Source organism: Hesperophylax consimilis, chromosome 21 (assembly GCF_061612785.1).
Source record: "Hesperophylax consimilis isolate HC1 chromosome 21, BYU_Hcon_1.0, whole genome shotgun sequence".
Classification (NCBI taxonomy): Eukaryota; Metazoa; Arthropoda; class Insecta; order Trichoptera; family Limnephilidae; genus Hesperophylax; species Hesperophylax consimilis.
The window spans coordinates 10,209,740-10,228,501 of NC_142856.1; the positions used below are offsets into that span (position 1 = coordinate 10,209,740).

The 18,762-nt window shown below is 38.3% G+C and overlaps 2 pseudogenes; both read right to left on the reverse strand.

Moving 5' to 3' along the window:
• Positions 1-492: 492 nt before the first annotated feature.
• Positions 493-1,290, reverse strand: LOC149413602 (histone-lysine N-methyltransferase SETMAR-like; annotated as a pseudogene).
• A 270-nt stretch (positions 1,291-1,560) lies between these two features.
• LOC149413603 (uncharacterized) lies at positions 1,561-6,330 on the reverse strand (annotated as a pseudogene).
• Positions 6,331-18,762: the final 12,432 nt, after the last annotated feature.

Below are 18,762 nucleotides of genomic sequence, written 5' to 3' on the forward strand. Positions count from 1 at the left end.
CCGTATATACTTTTCAACGTAGAACATACTTTGTTGTTGTTTTTATTTTATTAAAACACAAATAACTTTAATAAAATAAAATACTTTTTTGTTTTAAAACCACGATATTTATTAATTTAAGAACCGACCGGTTTCGCTTTACTTAAGCATCATCAGGGTACAAATTAATACAATAATTAATAAATTAATACAATAAAATAAATTAATGAGTATTAATTTGTACCCTGATGATGCTTAAGTAAAGCGAAACCGGTCGGTTCTTAAATTAATAAATATCGTGGTTTTAAAACAAAAAAGTATTTTATTTTATTAAATATGTCAAACCACAAAGTGATTGCTTTCTACAATAATACAAATAACTTTGTTTACATCACTTTATATACAATCTCTACATGTTTCGTGAACGAAGTTCACCTCATCAGGAGTAAGTATACACTGAAGTCAAAAAATTAAATATAGATTTCACCTTCACTTCTTCATCACTTGAAAACTTTTTCCCAAGAAGTTCTTTTTTCAAGTTTGGAAAAAGGTAATAATCACTGGGAGCCCGGTCAGGACTGTAGGGTGGATGTGGCAAAATTTCGAAGCCCATCTTCTGCAGGGCAGCCATCACAACACGGCTCTTGTGAACAGGCGCATTGTCGTGCAGAAGGAGGACACCTTTGGTCAATTTTCCCCTTCTTTTCTCCTCAATGGCTTCCTTTTATTGCTCTAGAATTGAAGCACAGTAAACTCCGGTTATGGAAACACCTTTATCTTTGTAATCGATCAACAGGATTCCTTCTGAGTCCCGAAAGACTGTCGCCATGATTTTCCCAGCCGATTGTGACACCTTAAACTTCTTGGGTGGTGGTGTGCCTTTCTTGTGCCACTGCATAGAGTCCTGTTTAGACTCAGGTTCATGATGATAAACCCAAGTTTCATCACCAGTAACAATTTGAGCCAACACTCCATCTTTGTATTCCCTACAGAAGTCCAAAAATGCATGAGAACACTCCACGCGCCGTTGTTTTTGAGGCAGCGTGAGCATTCTCGGCACCCATCTTACGCTGACTTTAGTCATGCCAAGATGGTCGTGAAGAATTTTGAAAATGGTTGTATCTGATACTCCAACCATTTCTGTGAGCTGTTTCTTTAGTCGGGCATCTTCTATTATTAATATTTCGACTTTTTGAATAATTTCCAGAGTGGTCACCTCGATAGGCCTTCCTGGCCGTGGGTCGTTTTCAAGCGACTCCCTGCCTTGTTTAAAGAGGGTATGCCACTTGTAAACCATTGTTTTACTTGGACAAGAGTCCCCGTAAACGGATGAGATCGTTTTTGTGCGTATATTGCGATGACATTGATCTTACTTGCGCATTTACAGCATTCATTGGTTCCTTCAGCTTGGTGTATAATTATATCTGCAACCTGAATGTTTTGTGATTCTGTATTTTCGCAGTTAGAGCTGCTATTCAAATTAATTGATTTTGTATTATGTATTTCTTTTTGTCTTTAAAGCGACTTTTTTCTGCGTTTGAACTCTCTTTTGTGTCGTATTTACCGCTTGCTTAAGGCTCTCTATACATTTTTCGCTGACACTTTGTCCTGCTTGCAAAGAAATTTTCTTTTTATCTTCTTTATTGCTTGAGTCAGGATATCTTTCAAGAGGGAAACTACCGATTCATTTAGTTCCTTAGCGCCATGGTGGTCATTTTGACTTTCCTTTGGAAGTAGATCAAGCTCAACATTCCGGTTCAAAGGGTGTAAACCAGTCTTTTTAAATCCAGCAATAATGCTGTTCCCTGCATTCAGAGATATTTTGTCTGACAACTTTTTTTAAAGTCTGGGAAACGCGCTTTTCGGTATGGCAGTTTCTTTTCGTCCATCATTTTCCTTCCAAGTGGCCAGTAAGTCTCACCAGGCCATTTTTAATGGCCGAAAAAAAGCCACGTCCAGAGGCTGAGTGAGATGTGTGGAGTTACTGGGTAAAAAAACGAAATGTATATTATGATCTCTGCATTTTTATCGCATCAAGCGACAAGTGTGAAGAAAGATTGTCACCAATTAGAATTTTTTTCCCAAGCTTATTTTGGAAATAGGGAATGACAATTGTGTTGGTTGATCCAGTCTTCAAAAGTGTCTCCATCAAACCAGCCTGATACTGTACGGTTAAATCTTGCGAGTGGAGGGCCACCTTGGGTCCAAGTGTCATACATGTTAGTAGCTTTGTACACTACATATACTGGTAAAATGATCCAGCGTACATTATTGAAGTCGAACTTTTGGTGAAATTAACAATATTTTCCGCGTACTTTCAGCCTCTTTTTGTTATAATTTTTTTACGACCCTGGTCATTGCTTAAATTTGTTTCGTCATAATTGACGATGTTTGCCGGATCAAAGAAGATTCCAAATTATCAAAATAATCAGAAATGGTGATGACAGATATTTGGGCTCTACAACGTTTAATATTTTGACTCATTCTTTGAGATATTTTTGACTTGTGGCGCTTTAAAAAACTTTCAGCAAAATCACGCCCTGGGAAGTTATTTTTAAATTTTGGTATATTCTTCCCACGTCGGTCTAGGTATCCTTTAACTATTAGCCGAAGATCATAGGTGTCTAATGGGTAACCCCATTCAGCACAAATATTGATGTTTTCAATTATAAAATTTTCTATTTCATCCAAAAGACCTTTCTGGCCACCTTGTTTTTTTGTGTGGCGCAAATTACGGCGACAAAGTACACTCTTGGATATTCCAAATTCTGAAGCCACTTCAAGTTTAATTCTGGGGGTTAATACTAGAAGTGCCCATGTCAGTTTTGTATTTAGGTTCCAGAAAGTAGTCTCCCTTTATTTGAATGCTATGAATATGTCAAGTGCTCTGTTTTTACGCCAAAAAATCGATAAATAATCTTCATCCCTGGGCGATTAACAAAATCGACACAGACACAAATATTCTCTGAATTCGTCGACCACTTGTGGGTAGATGGTATAATTCTTGGACAGGGATATCGGTACAGAAACAACTAACACATTGTAAGGACATTTTTATTTATAAAGTGTAGTATACATATTCATGTTCAAGGTTAATTATTAATCATTAAGGATGAAAGTAGACTGCGGGGAAACGGTGTGTTTGGCATGTGTTAGTTAAATAGTTAGACACGTTGATATTGCCATGCCAATTCTCCCTCAAGGGAGACTAAATATTCACTAAATTCATCTTGAATTAATTGTCCATTTGCAGGTGGATTATTATTTCCATGCCTTTGTTCTAAAGGAAGGAGGTTTTCACGAGGCATGTCCTCCTCTCTTCCTCGCCAGTATACCGTGGAGTATTATTACCAAACATCATGAAATTGTGTAGCACACAGATCGTAGAAACTATTAGTTCTACCTTTTTAGGGGGTAGTGCAGTTTCTTAAAATTCTGTACCTGCTAGCCATTACACCAAATACACTCATGACAAACGATAATTGTAGACTCTTTTAGCAATCGGTTGGCTTTTGTACGGGTATGGTTTCATTATATTACAACGTGGTAAATTAAAGTCTTGGACACTTTTGGAAGTTCGTGTATTATTTAAGTTTTACACATTGAAATGGCGGGTGATATCCTGAGATGCGTATGCGTCAGAGATTGCGTAGAGAAGAGACCGCCAACCAAGGGTAGAGAACCTAGCTACCCTTCCAGCCGGTCGAGTGGCCACCCGCAGCATAACATGAATCTTCCCTTTGCCAATCTGTGTAGTGTGTTCAGGGTCGGTTGTTGCGTTAACACTCGACCATCCTGACTCTCCATTGTGACCTCACAAAGTAAAAAGAAAAACATATTAGTTACAAGCATTAAATCAAATAAGCGACCAACTCTCGGTCGTCTGCACAGTATCATCAATGTTATTTTTCAATTCATCCACACAGACGAATTTAAAAACAGAGTATATAAATATATATAATAATATGTCTCTACCAGACATATCTCATACCTTTACGATGTATCACCACACGAATATGTACCGAGCATATTCAGTCACACGGATAGTTTCTACTGAACTATCCCGGATAGCTTCTACTGAGCGTACCCAATTATTTGTATTGTTTCTACTGAATGAATCTCGGATAGCTTCTACTGAGTGTATCCAATTATTCGGATCGTTTCTACTGAACGAATCCCGGATAGCTTCTACTGAGCGTACCCAATTATTCAGATCGTTTCTACTGAATGAATCTCGGATAGCTTCTACTGAGTGTATCCAATTATTCGGATCGTTTCTACTGAACGAATCCCGGATAGCTTCTACTGAGCGTACCCAATTATTCAGATCGTTTCTACTGAATGAATCTCGGATAGCTTCTACTGAGTGTATCTAATTATTCGGATCGTTTCTACTGAACGAATCCCGGATAGCTTCTACTGAGTGTATCTAATTATTCGGATCGTTTCTACTGAACGAATCCCGGATAGCTTCTACTGAGCGTACCCAATTATTCAGATCGTTTCTACTGAATGAATCTCGGATAGCTTCTACTGAGTGTATCTAATTATTCGGATCGTTTCTACTGAACGAATCCCGGATAGCTTCTACTGAGCGTACCCAATTATTCGGATCGTTTCTACTGAACGAATCCCGGATAGCTTCTACTGAGCGTACCCAATTATTTGTATTGTTTCTACTGAATGAATCTCGGATAGCTTCTACTGAGTGTATCCAATTATTCGGATCGTTTCTACTGAACGAATCCCGGATAGCTTCTACTGAGTGTATCTAATTATTCGGATCGTTTCTACTGAACGAATCCCGGATAGCTTCTACTGAGCGTACCCAATTATTCGGATCGTTTCTACTGAACGAATCCCGGATAGCTTCTACTGAGCGTACCCAATTATTTGTATTGTTTCTACTGAATGAATCTCGGATAGCTTCTACTGAGTGTATCCAATTATTCGGATCGTTTCTACTGAACGAATCCCGGATAGCTTCTACTGAGTGTATCTAATTATTCGGATCGTTTCTACTGAACGAATCCCGGATAGCTTCTACTGAGCGTACCCAATTATTCGGATCGTTTCTACCACCAGAAGTCCAATCATGCATGCTTTTTCTATTATGGTGGTGTCAACTACCACCATCTGGTAGTTCCACGTATCTAACAGGTTTCGCGAGAATACCTCTATTGCGGGATCATGTCTCAGAGAACCTAGCTACCCTTCCAGCCGGTCCAGTGTGGCCACCCGCAGCATAACATGAATCTTCCCTTTGCCAATCTGTGGAGTGTGTCCGGGGTCGGTTGTTGCGTTTACAAAATAATTTGATAACGTAAAGGCATCATCGGCCACCAATACATAAGGCATCAGTTTTTGCCTCCCCGCTAGAGGTATGGGAGGAGGAAGTCTCAGTGCTCCTTGCTCTAAACAAGTGGTGTCCAACTGGTATTGCTCCAAGGGCTATTTTGAAAATCCCGATACGCCACGCGGGCACCTCAGAGTTAATAAAAAAACATAAGTGATATAAAGGAAACCACATTATAAAATTACTCCATTTTTTATTTATTATGTTAACACTTACTACACTTCAAACAGAATAGACCGGAACAGCAAAAAACTAATGCGATACTTGGCTGTCCATATTTTCAGAAAGCTTACTAAAGCCTGGTTGGTAATCTTCTGTGCAGTCCAAAATAATACAACTTTTGACGTTTTCCTTAGTTAACATACGTATTCGGTTTTAATTACTTTTATTTAATTTTTTTATTTTTATTGTGAAAAACAGTTTACATATATGTATAACCAATTACATTCCACAATTTGTAGTTAATAGCTTAATTATAATAACATTAATTAAATGATATAATAGGTACATTAATAATGACAGGTGCTAAAGAATACCATTATTTCGCTCTTGAAATTATAGAGATTCGATTGAAAAATGTCAATTTCGGAAGAAAGGTTTAATAGTGAGGTCATTCTCCCCAGAGGCATGATCATTGGTAGATTGGTCCTGCCTCTATGAAACAGCCTGTGTTGCCTTGCTCTGGTGAAGTTATTGGGGACATAAAGTGACAATTTTTTCAGAACATCAGGATTGCAAATCTGCCCATTTAGCAGCTTGTGTGCTACTAATACCAATGCAATTTTTCTCCTAACGTCAAGACGATTTAGTCCCAGCAATCCCGCGAGGAAATGCGAGGGATACAACAAAGGGTAGTACCCAAACTCTCGCATGTACAGGTACCGCATGAACTTTTTTTGCACCTTTTCTACATCATTTGCGTAGAGGGCATCATCGGGTCCCCATATTACTGATCCACTCTCGAGAATGCTGCGAACCAGAGTGAAGTAGAGCATTGTTATGACTGCTGTATTGGAAAAAGATTTGCGTTGCAGATTACAAAGCCTAGTAGTCCAGTCAGCCTGTGTTTTTATATGTAACTAAATAGTATAAAGCTAATTTTTTCCCCATCGACTACTATCATCTAGACAAGTGTTTAGCAAAAAGTCCCCGCCCCTACCCCTCTTGCCTCCCCCCCTGTGCCCCCCCAAACATGAAAAGTGTAAGGGTTTCGTAAATCGCGTCTATCTCAATTACCAAACAACATATCGGATTGCAATTTTTTTTATTCTCTTTGCTGTAACGTTTTCTACAAAAAAAGTTCAGTTAACTTTCGTCGTAACTTTTACCGTTTGTTTGTAATTCATATGATAAGGTAAAAATTTGTATATTTTTTGGCACATAATTTTACATTTTGTCACAGAACTTTTCAGGCCGACATTTTATGAAAAAATATTTCCTACGAAAGTTGTAGCCCCTATTATTACCTTTAAAATGATATAAAATAGTACTTACTTTGTTGGAGATCCAGCGAGATTATCATGGCGGGTTCGGTCGAGGTGGGGCCGGCCGGCGCGGCGTTGCAATGCAGATATTGTTGTATAGTGATAGTGTTTTTTATCTTCAAGGTACACTATTGCATTTTCCATAAATAAAACTAATCGAGTCTCGGTGAAACCTAAATTCCCCACTTTTTAAATTTGTTTAAAATAATAATAAGTCCTTGTATACAGCGAAAATAGGTATTTTAAATAGTTTTTGGTTTGAAAATGCATGTAATATTTTTTAAAGATGTTATTTTAGAACAAAATAATTGCGGTATCTTAATTTGATCATATCCTAAACTTCCATGAGAGGTTCTTCATTTTCCTCGACTTCAACCAAAGTTACATTGCTGCATGATCCACCACAGCTCCCGCACATTTCTGTGCAATCAAGAGATGCTTTAAAGCAGCTACAATTATTTTTGCAAGCCTTTTTGCAGTTGCAGGAAACTAAGTTTATAACTTCTTCAGGTGCCGGTGGTTTTTTTGAGTGCACTGGGTACAGCATGTTGTCTGTTAAAATCCATCCCCAGTCCGTAGCGCTGATTTCCTTATCTCCAATCCATTTTTGAATCTGATAGTATGTTCGATAGGCGTGTTGTTCAGCAGCATCAGATGTTGGAGGGAGGGACGCCATTTTAAATTTGGATTTTAATGACATTTTTGCAACAGCTTTAAGGTACATTGAATATCTACTGTCATTCAGACTTGCAGACCTTGTGCATCCATATAGTTTCAAGACAAAAGCCTCTACTACCTCTTTGAGAATATTTTTGTCTGCCTGTTTTTCATAAAACTGTAAAACTTTTGTGCGGAGATCATTTGATGAACTTAGCAATTTGTACGCGTTAATTTTGCCTTTGCCGAATAAATAAGATGTGGTATCACATCCTGTGATAGCATGCAAAAATAATACCACATCCTTCATATCACCAATCTCTTCACGGATAGCTTCTACTGAGCGTGAATCTTGCTGATGTCATACGTTGATGGTGTGCCAGAGGGTTTGTGAAAGAATAGTTGCACATTTTGACACTGTGGTAGCCCTAACAATAGAACGAAAAGATCAGTATCCTGTCCGACAACAACTACAGGCCTCCCACTTTGAATCTGGGAGACATCTATTGCTCTTCCGACCACTTTAGTATCTGCATCTTCCTCCGCCACAATGGTTGGAATGTTTGCTTCATTAAGCTTCTGAGAGAGCTGTTCAATAAGCTGGCTTTTGTTTTTTGGATTTGCCAAAAATTCATTTTGCTTCACAGAGCATTCCATATTAACGTTGAATTTCATTTCTAGAGATGTTTTTTTACTTCTCCGCATATTTTCGACCCCTTTTGTGGTGGGATAGTCAGGATACCCATCGAACACAACATGACAATCTTTCCCATACCGTTTCATTACAGTATCAACATACTTCTCTATGATGCTGCTATATGTTACTTTGTCAGGCCAAATAACACTGTGCAAAAGATACCCTCCATCTACTACATATATTTTTGGGGGCAAATTTTTAAAAACTTCGTTGCTAACTGTCCACTTTTCAAATATTTTTATAAGACTTGATTTAGTTCCCTTTCTTATCATTTTATTGTTTTCAAATAAAGACAAAGGGTATGGGCTAAGTTCATAGTTGAAGTATTGTTTGAGATTATTTGTTCCTTGAGACATACATATAACCCTATTAAACAGCTGATCAGGATTAATTGGCACTTCTTCAGATCTCACATTTATACCACTTACTACGGAGCCTATAGTTTAAACTTTATTTTTTCTTTTCAATTTAACATCTGCAAAATTATTTCCTTCGATGTCTTTCAAGCATTTCATTCCTACATCGTACGCTTCATCGCAGTTTACACCCGAACTTGTCACTACTAGACCAGGGGATAAAGAAATTAAATCGTTGTTCTGTCGGAAAGGATTATGGATACGCAGCCACCCGAGAAATTTATTAATATCTTGCAAGTCCCTTTCTCTTCTACTGCATCTAAGTTCAGTGTGCTGTTCGTTAAACTGAGTCAAGCAGCCAGAGAACTTCTCGAAAGCCTCACAAATTTGTAGGGATGCAGGAGCGCAAGCAATGAACTTGGTTAGCGTCCTCTCGCTTAATCCTCGTCCATGAGTAAGGCCACCTATGGATTTTGATGATCGCATTAATGTCTGCTCTATGGTCATGTCCGTCCAGATACCGATAAAAAATCCATCTGTACGCCGAACTGTAAAAAAACCTTTATTGACGAACCTTTCGAAGTCTTCATTTGACATCTTCGATTGTAGACTCAACATTTGTTGTAAGTATATGTGTGCGGATTTGGCGTAGAGCAAATGTCCAGCAGCATGGAAATACGGTATCATTTGCTTGACTGTATTAATGTGCAAATTCCAATCGCCGATTCTCTCTGCCAGAATAAAGTCTAGAGCCAAATTCACCAATTTAAACTCTTGTAGCCACAGTTTTGAAGTTCTACTAGTTTTAACCAAATCTTCATACACTTCTTCTAGTCTTGTCATTATTTCATTTGTTTTACACTCTCTCATGGCGTCTTCAACAGTTGTTTGTTTGTTAATTGTTTGGATATGAATATCATTAAAGTCGTTTGTAATCATTTCTTTAAGAGATGAACATTCCTCGAATAGCAGTAACATCAAAGCTGCCTGGGTCATCGTGTGAGCTCTATAAGACCTTGCGTAAGCATTTCCTGACATAAGGTGAGGAATCGTTGATTTTCCATAAACAGAGGTCCACATTTCTTCGATTCCACTACCTTCCATAAACTTTCCTAAGCAACCAAGGAAACTCATTAGAAGATGGAATCCGCCTAGTCTGACGATTACTCCAGATATTTCACTTTCTGTAGAAGAACTTGCAACAATGTCTACTGCTTTTAGGAAAAGTGGTTGGTCACTGCGAAACACGGACTCTCGCGACGCGACCCTTTCTGTCTGGCGGGTTTCCGTAACTGACCTATTTATGGCCTTGACATCAGTCACTCTGCATGCAACAACCCGAAACCCCCTCCTCAAGGCCAGTACACTCTGATGTCACATCCCGACTTTCACGGTTGATATTTGGCGTTTCCTAGCCATAAAGTACACATTAAAATATATTATTTTAAAGGTAATAACAGGGGCTACAACTTTTGTAGGAAATATTTTTTCATAAAATGTCGGCCTGAAAAGTTCTGTGACAAAATATAAAATTATGTGCCAAAAAATATACAAATTTTTACCTTATCATACGAATTACAAACAAACGGTAAAAGTTACGACGAAAGTTAACTGAACTTTTTTTGCAGAAAATGTTACAGCAAAGAGAATAAAAAAAAATTCAATCCGATATGTTGTTTAATAATTGAGATAGACGCGATTTACGAAACCCTTACACTTTTCATGTTTGGGGGGGCATAGGGGGGGAAGCAAGGGGGGTAGGGGCGGGGACTTTTTTCTAAACACTTGTCTAAATAGTAGTAGTCGATGGGGAAAAAATTAGCTTTATACTATTTAGTTGGTCTAAATGGTGTTCTACGACACAGGCTGACTGGACTATAGCATTCGCATTGCAGAGTTGCACACCGAATCGATATGAGAACGGAATGTCAGGCGTGTGTCAAAAGTGATTCCTAAATCCTTCATTAGTGAAATATGTTTTAACGAGGTACCAGACATTTTATAGTAGACATAATATAGAGTACTCCTAGCCCTTGTATAGCACATAATTGTACACTTTCCGCTGTTAAAATAGAGTTTATTTCGATTACTCCATTCTACGATACCGTCAATATCGTTTTGTAAATGAGTAGGATCCACTTTTTACATTATATTGGTATAAAGTTTAATGTCGTCAGCAAATAAACAGCATTGTTTATAAACATAGAAAATAACAGAGGTTCTAAATTAGACCCTTGATGGACCCCAGAGTTTGTGAAGTAAGGTTTTGAAGCAAACTGCCCATAAACAATGTATTGTTTTCTGTTAGATAAATAATTGTGGAAGAACAGAAGCATTCTATATGAGAAACCAAAGTTTTCAAGCTTTTTTAGTAATATGAGGTGATCTACTTTATCAAAAGCTTTTGCAAAATCATTATACGATACATCTACTTGTTCGTTGTTATCCAATATATTTGTGACATAATCCGTGAACACCATTATGTTGAACACCACACTTTTTTAATTTCATTTTCCCTGTAGCCTCGACTACTTTTAATACTTTGGGTTCTAGAGTTTTACCTCGTTCCATGGCTTTGGTCCCATATAATTTAGCACCTAGTATTTTCTCTACTAGTGACCTGTCTGTCGTTTTACAGTGTGCCGCCTCATACAAATTTGAGGCGGTCACTCGAGCATATCGAAGGTTGTGCCATAACGGACAGTCTGCCTGATACACTGTCTCATCAAATGCCCCCTGACAGGCTTTTGCCGTCATTGAGGATTGACAAAAGTCAATAAATTTCTCTGGGAGAGATCCTACATCATTATTGAAAAAATTGCAAATCATATTGTGAATTGAAAGGTTTTCAATCTGTGTTGAGTCAACATAGAATTTGACTATTTCTGATTTACATTAGATACTCTTTTCAATCAACTCGTTGAAGAAAGTACCATCATTGTTGGGATAATTTACATGTGGTACTGTTCCCATATCTTCTGCCTTGATGAATTTAAGGCTTGTTCCTATGCCTGCCATCTTCGATTAGCACTCTTGGTCTAAAAAAGGAATCAATTGATGTGTAATTTGAATTCTTGCTAACATACGATCTCTACGAGCCTTCAATATAGCGACCTTCTTATCTGCCATTTTGCTCATTAATTTGTAAGAATAATGATTTTACACAGAAAACAGCCAATACGCAACGACAATAATAATTTTGAATCTAATGAATTTAATTTCTAATTCAATCCTGCTCGAAATGGACCAAATAATGTAATCGCAAGGCGAATCAAGAATGGACTGTAAAATTAATTGTGAACTTGAAGTTGACACAACGATGGTTAGAGATGGTGAACAGGGAATAAGGAAGGAATCCGACTTACCCCTTTTATGTTCGTCAACGATGTTGATGTTGGTTCACTCACAGGAGATGATCACAAAGAGATGTTCATCACACTGGCTTCATCAATAAACTGATTTGACAGTTAAGCTTATTGTTGTAAATGTCACACAAACGTGGGTATTGTCGGATAATGACAGGTACTTGTAGGTAATAGGATGGGAAAATATCAAGGACAATTTTAAAGGAAGATTGTTGCGTCAACAATGCCGATTATCCAGTACTGAAAATGTCGAAGTACCCTACTTTTTTTTGGCTGACGGAGCATTTGCTTTACATAATAATATAATGAAACCATATCCTGGTTCTCATAATATCGGTTCACCAAAACGAATTTTTAATACACGCTTGTCAAGATCTCGAGTAGTCGTGGAAAATGTTTTTGGTGTTTTAGCATCCAGGTTCAGAATATTTAGAAAGCCCATTGATATAAATCTACAGAAATTCCCGTTATTACAATGACATGTCTCTTATTGCATAACAAAAAGTAATAATTCATCTTACATATATATGCCTCTTGGCACTGTAGATACATATAATAGCCACGGAGTTTTACTTCAACAGGGAACTTGGCGGCAAAACATGGACAATAACTCTGCTATGAGAAATTTACCACAAATTCCGCGTAGATCAATTTCGTCCGCCGTTCAGTTAAGAGATTATTTAGCAGATTATTTTTAACAGATATTAAGTTTTGTTGTTAATGTGATGTAGGTATTTACTGTTAAAGTATAGTACAGAAGGCACCACATCAAGCTACCCCTCCCTCTACTCTATCTAATCTCTGGTAATAAAAACAAAATGCAACTAAAAGCGTTAGCTTAATGTGTCGCCTACTGTACAAATAATAATATAGTGCGACAAATGTTTGATCAAGTGTGTAGGTATTTTAGTCTTATCAATATGTAGGATTTACAGTAGGCGCCACAGTAAGCTACCCCTCTCTCAACGTTAATCTTTGGTAATAAGAAACATACAACGTACGTGGCGTACATGAAAGTAATGAATGTTTATAACTGTGCTTATTAATAAATAAATTACTTACCGTACTCATTGTTGTTTTACATTTGTACACCCGTCCCAAAAAGCTATCCATATAGTCAAACGCAAACCATACTGGACGATAAACATCGTCCACGCCGGCACCAGATTTGATTGAGGCTTCTCTCTTTCTATGGTAGCCCCGGTAAGTCGCGATGAGCGATTCCTTTTTTTTTTCAATTCTCCCACCGAAATTTGTAAAATATCTTGAATGCGCATCCAAGCATCATTAATTTTTTTTTAATCTTTATGGTCCCTTTCAATTGGGTCCCAAATAACCGCCTCGGATTGGAGTGTTTCTAGGAACAAAAGAATTAGGTCCTGTGACCACAGTGTAGAAGCCATATTTTATTACGTATAGTCACTGTGACTGCGCACGCACAACCACTAAACACGACGTCTCGAAGCGAACTGAAGTGAACCGAGTAGTGTGGCCAGACACTTCGTGTTCGAACTTCGGGACGCTTCGAGTCCTTTGACTCGGGCGCATTTACCTACAACAATCGGAAGTCGGGCGAAGCGAAGCGAAGTTGCCCGAAGCGAAGTGAAGTTCGTGCCCACACTATCGTATTCGGTCAACTTCGATCAACTTCGCGAGTAGTGTAGCTGGGCTTTAAAATTCAGCACTAACAAAATTAGCGGTGTTGGCAAAAAAAGAACCCATCATCAAAACATCGATTCTAGGCAAGTTATCAGCCTGTCCTTTTACAAAACCACTGTCAGTCATAATAATAATGTAAAATATATGAATAAGTTCACAAAATATCACAATTATCTTAAAAAATAAGAAAAAATCGGTAAAAATCACGAGCTTTACATAAACGTCAGTTCTCAAAGGAATGTTTGGTAGTTTGGTTGAGTTGTTGTCCGCGCGTGGCATACGCATGTGACGTCAAAATACAATCAGCCAATCACGTGCCGTTTTCATTTTGTCAGTATTTTATCGTTTTTAAAATCAATAATTTTGAATGAAAACATAAAAAACAAACATTTTTAGTACGATGATTAAAATCAGAAAAATGATCTTTAAATATTCCATACATTTTCAACAGAATCCCTCGTTTGTGGAAATACCCCATTGTCCGCTTGTTTCTAGTATGTAGTTCGTAAGTTCGTAAGGTTTTTAGGTTTGAACATTTTTATTAATTTTATCGTGTTTTTTGGGTTATTTTCTTTTATACCTTCATTTTGTGTTTTTAAGGCCTCAATTATTACTTCTTCAGATAAATCTGCTTGTAAGTTTCTAACGAAAACTTTTTTTTTTCTTTTTTAATTCCTCCGCGATCATCTGTTTTTTAAGTGTTTTGCTAATTACTTCTGTCAATTTCTCTGCGTGGGCTTTTGTCGGGCAGGATATTTTTTTATTTTGTGCGGCTTTACGTACTCCGTTTACAGCGATTCCCAAATTAGCAATTTAAATTTTTTTGACAATTTGGTCTTTTATTACGTCTGCAATCATGTTGTCATTTTCACTTTTTATAATTAGTGAATATTTAGATTCCGGGATTTCTTTTAATTTGCTTGCGTAAGTTTTTCCTCCCATAATACTCGGGTTTTCATTTTTTTTCTCGAGCTTTTCAATCAGTTTGGATTGTAGAGAAAGTATCTTATTTATCAATTCTGTTTTTTCTTCCGTCCATTTTTCTTCAAGAATTTTAATATTAGCTTCCTAGTTTGTTTTTGTGTCTTGTTTAGTTGATATGCTTGCTATTTCACTCTTTATAATCTCAAATACGGACAGCACGTCCATAATGAGTTAAGCTAGATACCACTTGCGCGGTTCTACTACTGCGCTCTCACTCCCGCCAAATACTTTAGAGGACGTAACAACTTTCAGTAATATAGTTTCTTACTACAATACGTCCACTCACTACCGCTGACGGCGGCTAATTGTAAATTGAAAGTAAACGTTGTCCAGATCAATAGCATCCAATTCCGGCCATAAAAAATCACTAATTCCTTAATTAATATCCAAAATCACACCTCTTATTGGAAAATCCTTTATTATAATCATTTCACAAGATTAATGGTTTCTCACCTGTGTGAGTGCGTTTATGCACTTTAAGGCTTACAGCTTGAGAACAGGTGTACGTACACACATCACACAAGAATGGTTTCGCACCTGTGTGAGTGCGTTTATGCATTTTAAGGCTTTAGCTGGGCGTACTGTACAGGGCCCGCAGATACTTAAATAGCACACAACTGCTGACCCTGTACAAATCGCAAGTGCGCCCTACTGTCGAATTTGGCAGCCATCTCTGGTCCGGAGCCACTAAATACCTGAAAAAAACCCTTGACTCTGTGCAAAAACGGGCGGTCCGTTTGATAGATTCCCCAATCTTTACAAACGGACTGCAATCTTTAGAGCACAGGCGTCAGGTAGGTATGCTGTCCTTGTTCTATCGGTATTACAATGGAAGATGCTCTGAGGAACTAGCGTCATTGATCCCTTCGGCACCGGTGCGTAGTCGGGATACACGCCAAACGCGCGCCCAACATTTGTACACGGTTGACATTTGTCACATGAGGTCGGGTCGCTTCTACGATTCGTTCTTAAGTTCAACAGCTCGGCTGTGGAACGAACTGCCGGCCTCTGTGTTTCCTCCCTCCTACAACATGGGACTCTTCAAGACCCATGTTCACTCCTTCCTCTCCACAAAAAGATCCTCCACACAGCATCCCCAAAGATGACATAGGCCCTGAGGGAAATTATTTTCTTCAGGGCCTCCTGTGTGGAGTTAATATAAAAAACAAAAACAAAAAACAGTTGAGAACAGGTGTACGTACACACATCACACAAGAATGGTTTCGCACCTATGTGAGTGCGTTTATGCATTTTAAGGCTTACAGCTTGAGAACAGGTGTACGTACACACATCACACAATAATGGTTTCGCACCTGTGTGAGTGCGTTTATGCATTTTAAGGCTTACAGCTTGAGAACAGGTGTACGTATACACATCACACAAGAATGGTTTCGCACCTGTGTGAGTGCGTTTATGCATTTTAAGGCTTACAGCTTGAGAACAGGTGTACTTGCACACATCACACGATTTAAATTTATCATATGATTTATCTAACTCGTGCCCTATTTTGTCTTTTTGTGATACCGAAGTTTTGCCTTTGCCCTCTGATATTGTTGTTTTGATTAAGTTCAGTGATCTTCTTGCATCTTTGAAGATATTTTGGGTACTCAGCTTTGAAGTATCATCATCTTGTTCTGCTTATCCTGGAGAGTGAGGTGTAATATTCAGGATCATAAATGACATCTGATTTTCCATACTCATTTCCCTTTGGAGACCTAGGAAGGGTCAGAGCAGATGTTTCGAAGGGGTTACACACTTTCAGATGTATCGGCGCTTTGTATTTTGATTTTGTATAGAAATGAGTACTATACTCGCAGACGTCAAAATAGAATAAAGCAGATTGTTTCCTGGATTATTTTATATAATTGGCTGGCAACTTCAACAACACCTTTGTTCTATTTTGGAACGAACGCCTGTTGGCAGGCAATGTTGATGAACAGGTGTAATTTTGGGTACCCACGTAATTGTCACCGTTTAGAATGTTTGAGAGTGATATCCCGGTTAAATTATGGATTTTGGCACAGTTTTTTAATGGCACTAGCAGAACCACTGTGGTATAACTGGTACACAATGTAAAAGCTTTAAGATAACTCACTGAGTGAGGAAGTTTTGGCAGAATACTAATTATCACCACAAATTCAATGTTATTTTCTTTAATATAAATTAAAAAAATACCACGGATGTTGTTTAGGAGTGTAAGCATTACGCTTATCCGATACGCGGTTGTTACTTTTACTTGACACACACACTTTTCTGACTTATTTAGATTTTATTTTGCCTGTTGTTAGTGTAATGTTCTTGCTGTTTTAATAAAAAAAGGTTATATTATACGAAGTATTGTTTATTGTTAACTCAGTTGTTAAAAGTACAATCCAGTCCAGCTGCATGGAAGGAATCGAATACCCGCGCCTCCCGTCCGTCCCACTGCCCGCGTTCCCCGAGCAGTGTCGGAGGCGTTCGTCAAACCTCGACTGTCTCCGGCCGTGCACGATCACCTATACGATACACTACACCCTTCCCTCTCTAACTGCAGCGCTACGACTACTATAAAACAGAGATATAAGGTCCCTAGTTACCGCTTTATGTGGTAACCCTACGGCTAAAACCTTATCAGGCACTGTCAACAATATACTTGCAAAACAATATACCACACACAGGTCAATGACCTGATATAACAACACAACATATTTAAACTAAATATTTCTCACAATAGATAACAAGTACATAATTTATAATTCTTCAATAATGTTGACTTGAGAAGTAGCCTGCTCTTCTGGGGTATTTTGTCTGGGCCGAAGTCGATTCGCCCACGGACTCCTTTGTGTTGGTATTGGTGCCGCCCCTGACTGTCCTGGCCCGTCACCTTCCACATCTGCCAACCTGAAATCAGGAGAATACCCCGTTAAACCACGTAGCAAAACCGAGGTCTCCAACTCCTGAGGGTCATTCCAGCTGATCTCAGACGCGGACTGCGACCCGTTGAACTCCTCACCCCAGCTTACTGACAGCTCCCTGATTAGATCCAAGTGTCTCTTCCACGTCACATTAGAATCTCCCACTCTTACAATGAAAACCTTTTTTCCCAGAGACTTACAAATCCATCTTCATTCCGTCTATAGTCAAGTAACCCCTAAACTTGAAACCAATTTCCCAACAGCATCACCCTGGAACGTTGGAGATATCTCACTCGGATTGACCAACATCCAGGAAATAGAAACTTGTATCCGGAATCTCCGACCTGATAAGGCTACTGGTCCGGACGGTATTCCTCCTTCAATAATTATAAAAATCTCTCCAAATATCTGTGTTCCCCTTGCGTACATATTTAATCTCTGCATCATGTCTTCCACATTTCCACAGTGTTGGAAACTAACGAGGGTCAGCCCCATTCACAAAGCTGATGAAAAGACTGACGTCAGAAATTATAGACCAGTTGCAGTACTGTCAACAATTCCAAAAATTTTTGAAATGATTATCTGTGATAAAATCAGTCCACAAATCACGCCTTTCTTAAGAGGTAATCAACATGGCTTCTTACCGAAGAAATCAACGGTAACCAACTTACTCTCTTTCTCTCGACGGGTAGCACAAGGCCTAGACTGTAGGCATCAGACGGACGTAATTTACACGGACTTCGCAAAGGCATTTGACCGAGTAGATCACGATATTCTAATAAAAAAGATGCATAAAATAGGTTTTAATCAACCCTTACTGACATTTTTTGCGTCATATTTAAAAGATAGAAGTCAGTATGTAAATATAAATGGATACGACTCCCATAAGTTCGCAGCTCTGTCAGGAATTCCTCAAGGATCGAATCTCGGTCCCATGTTATTCCTCATTCTGATTGATGACATTCAGGATTGTATACGTCACAGCTCATGTCTACTATTCGCAGATGACATGAAACTGATGAAGGAAATCGAATCAGATTATGATTATTCGAAACTGCAGGCCGACCTCGATTCAATCATGATATGGTCGGTAGAAAATAAACTTAACTTCAATATTAAAAAATGCGTTGTTATGACTTATAGTCGTTCACAAAATCCGGTATTCTGCCAGTATAGAATGAATGGTGAAGTACTTACACGCGTAAACATCATCAAGGACCTTGGGGTGATCTTTGATCCCAAGCTGACATTTTCAAACCACATAGTCCAGCTTACCTCGGCTTGCTCCAAAACTCTTGGTTTTGTAATTAGAACTTGCAAACAATTCAATA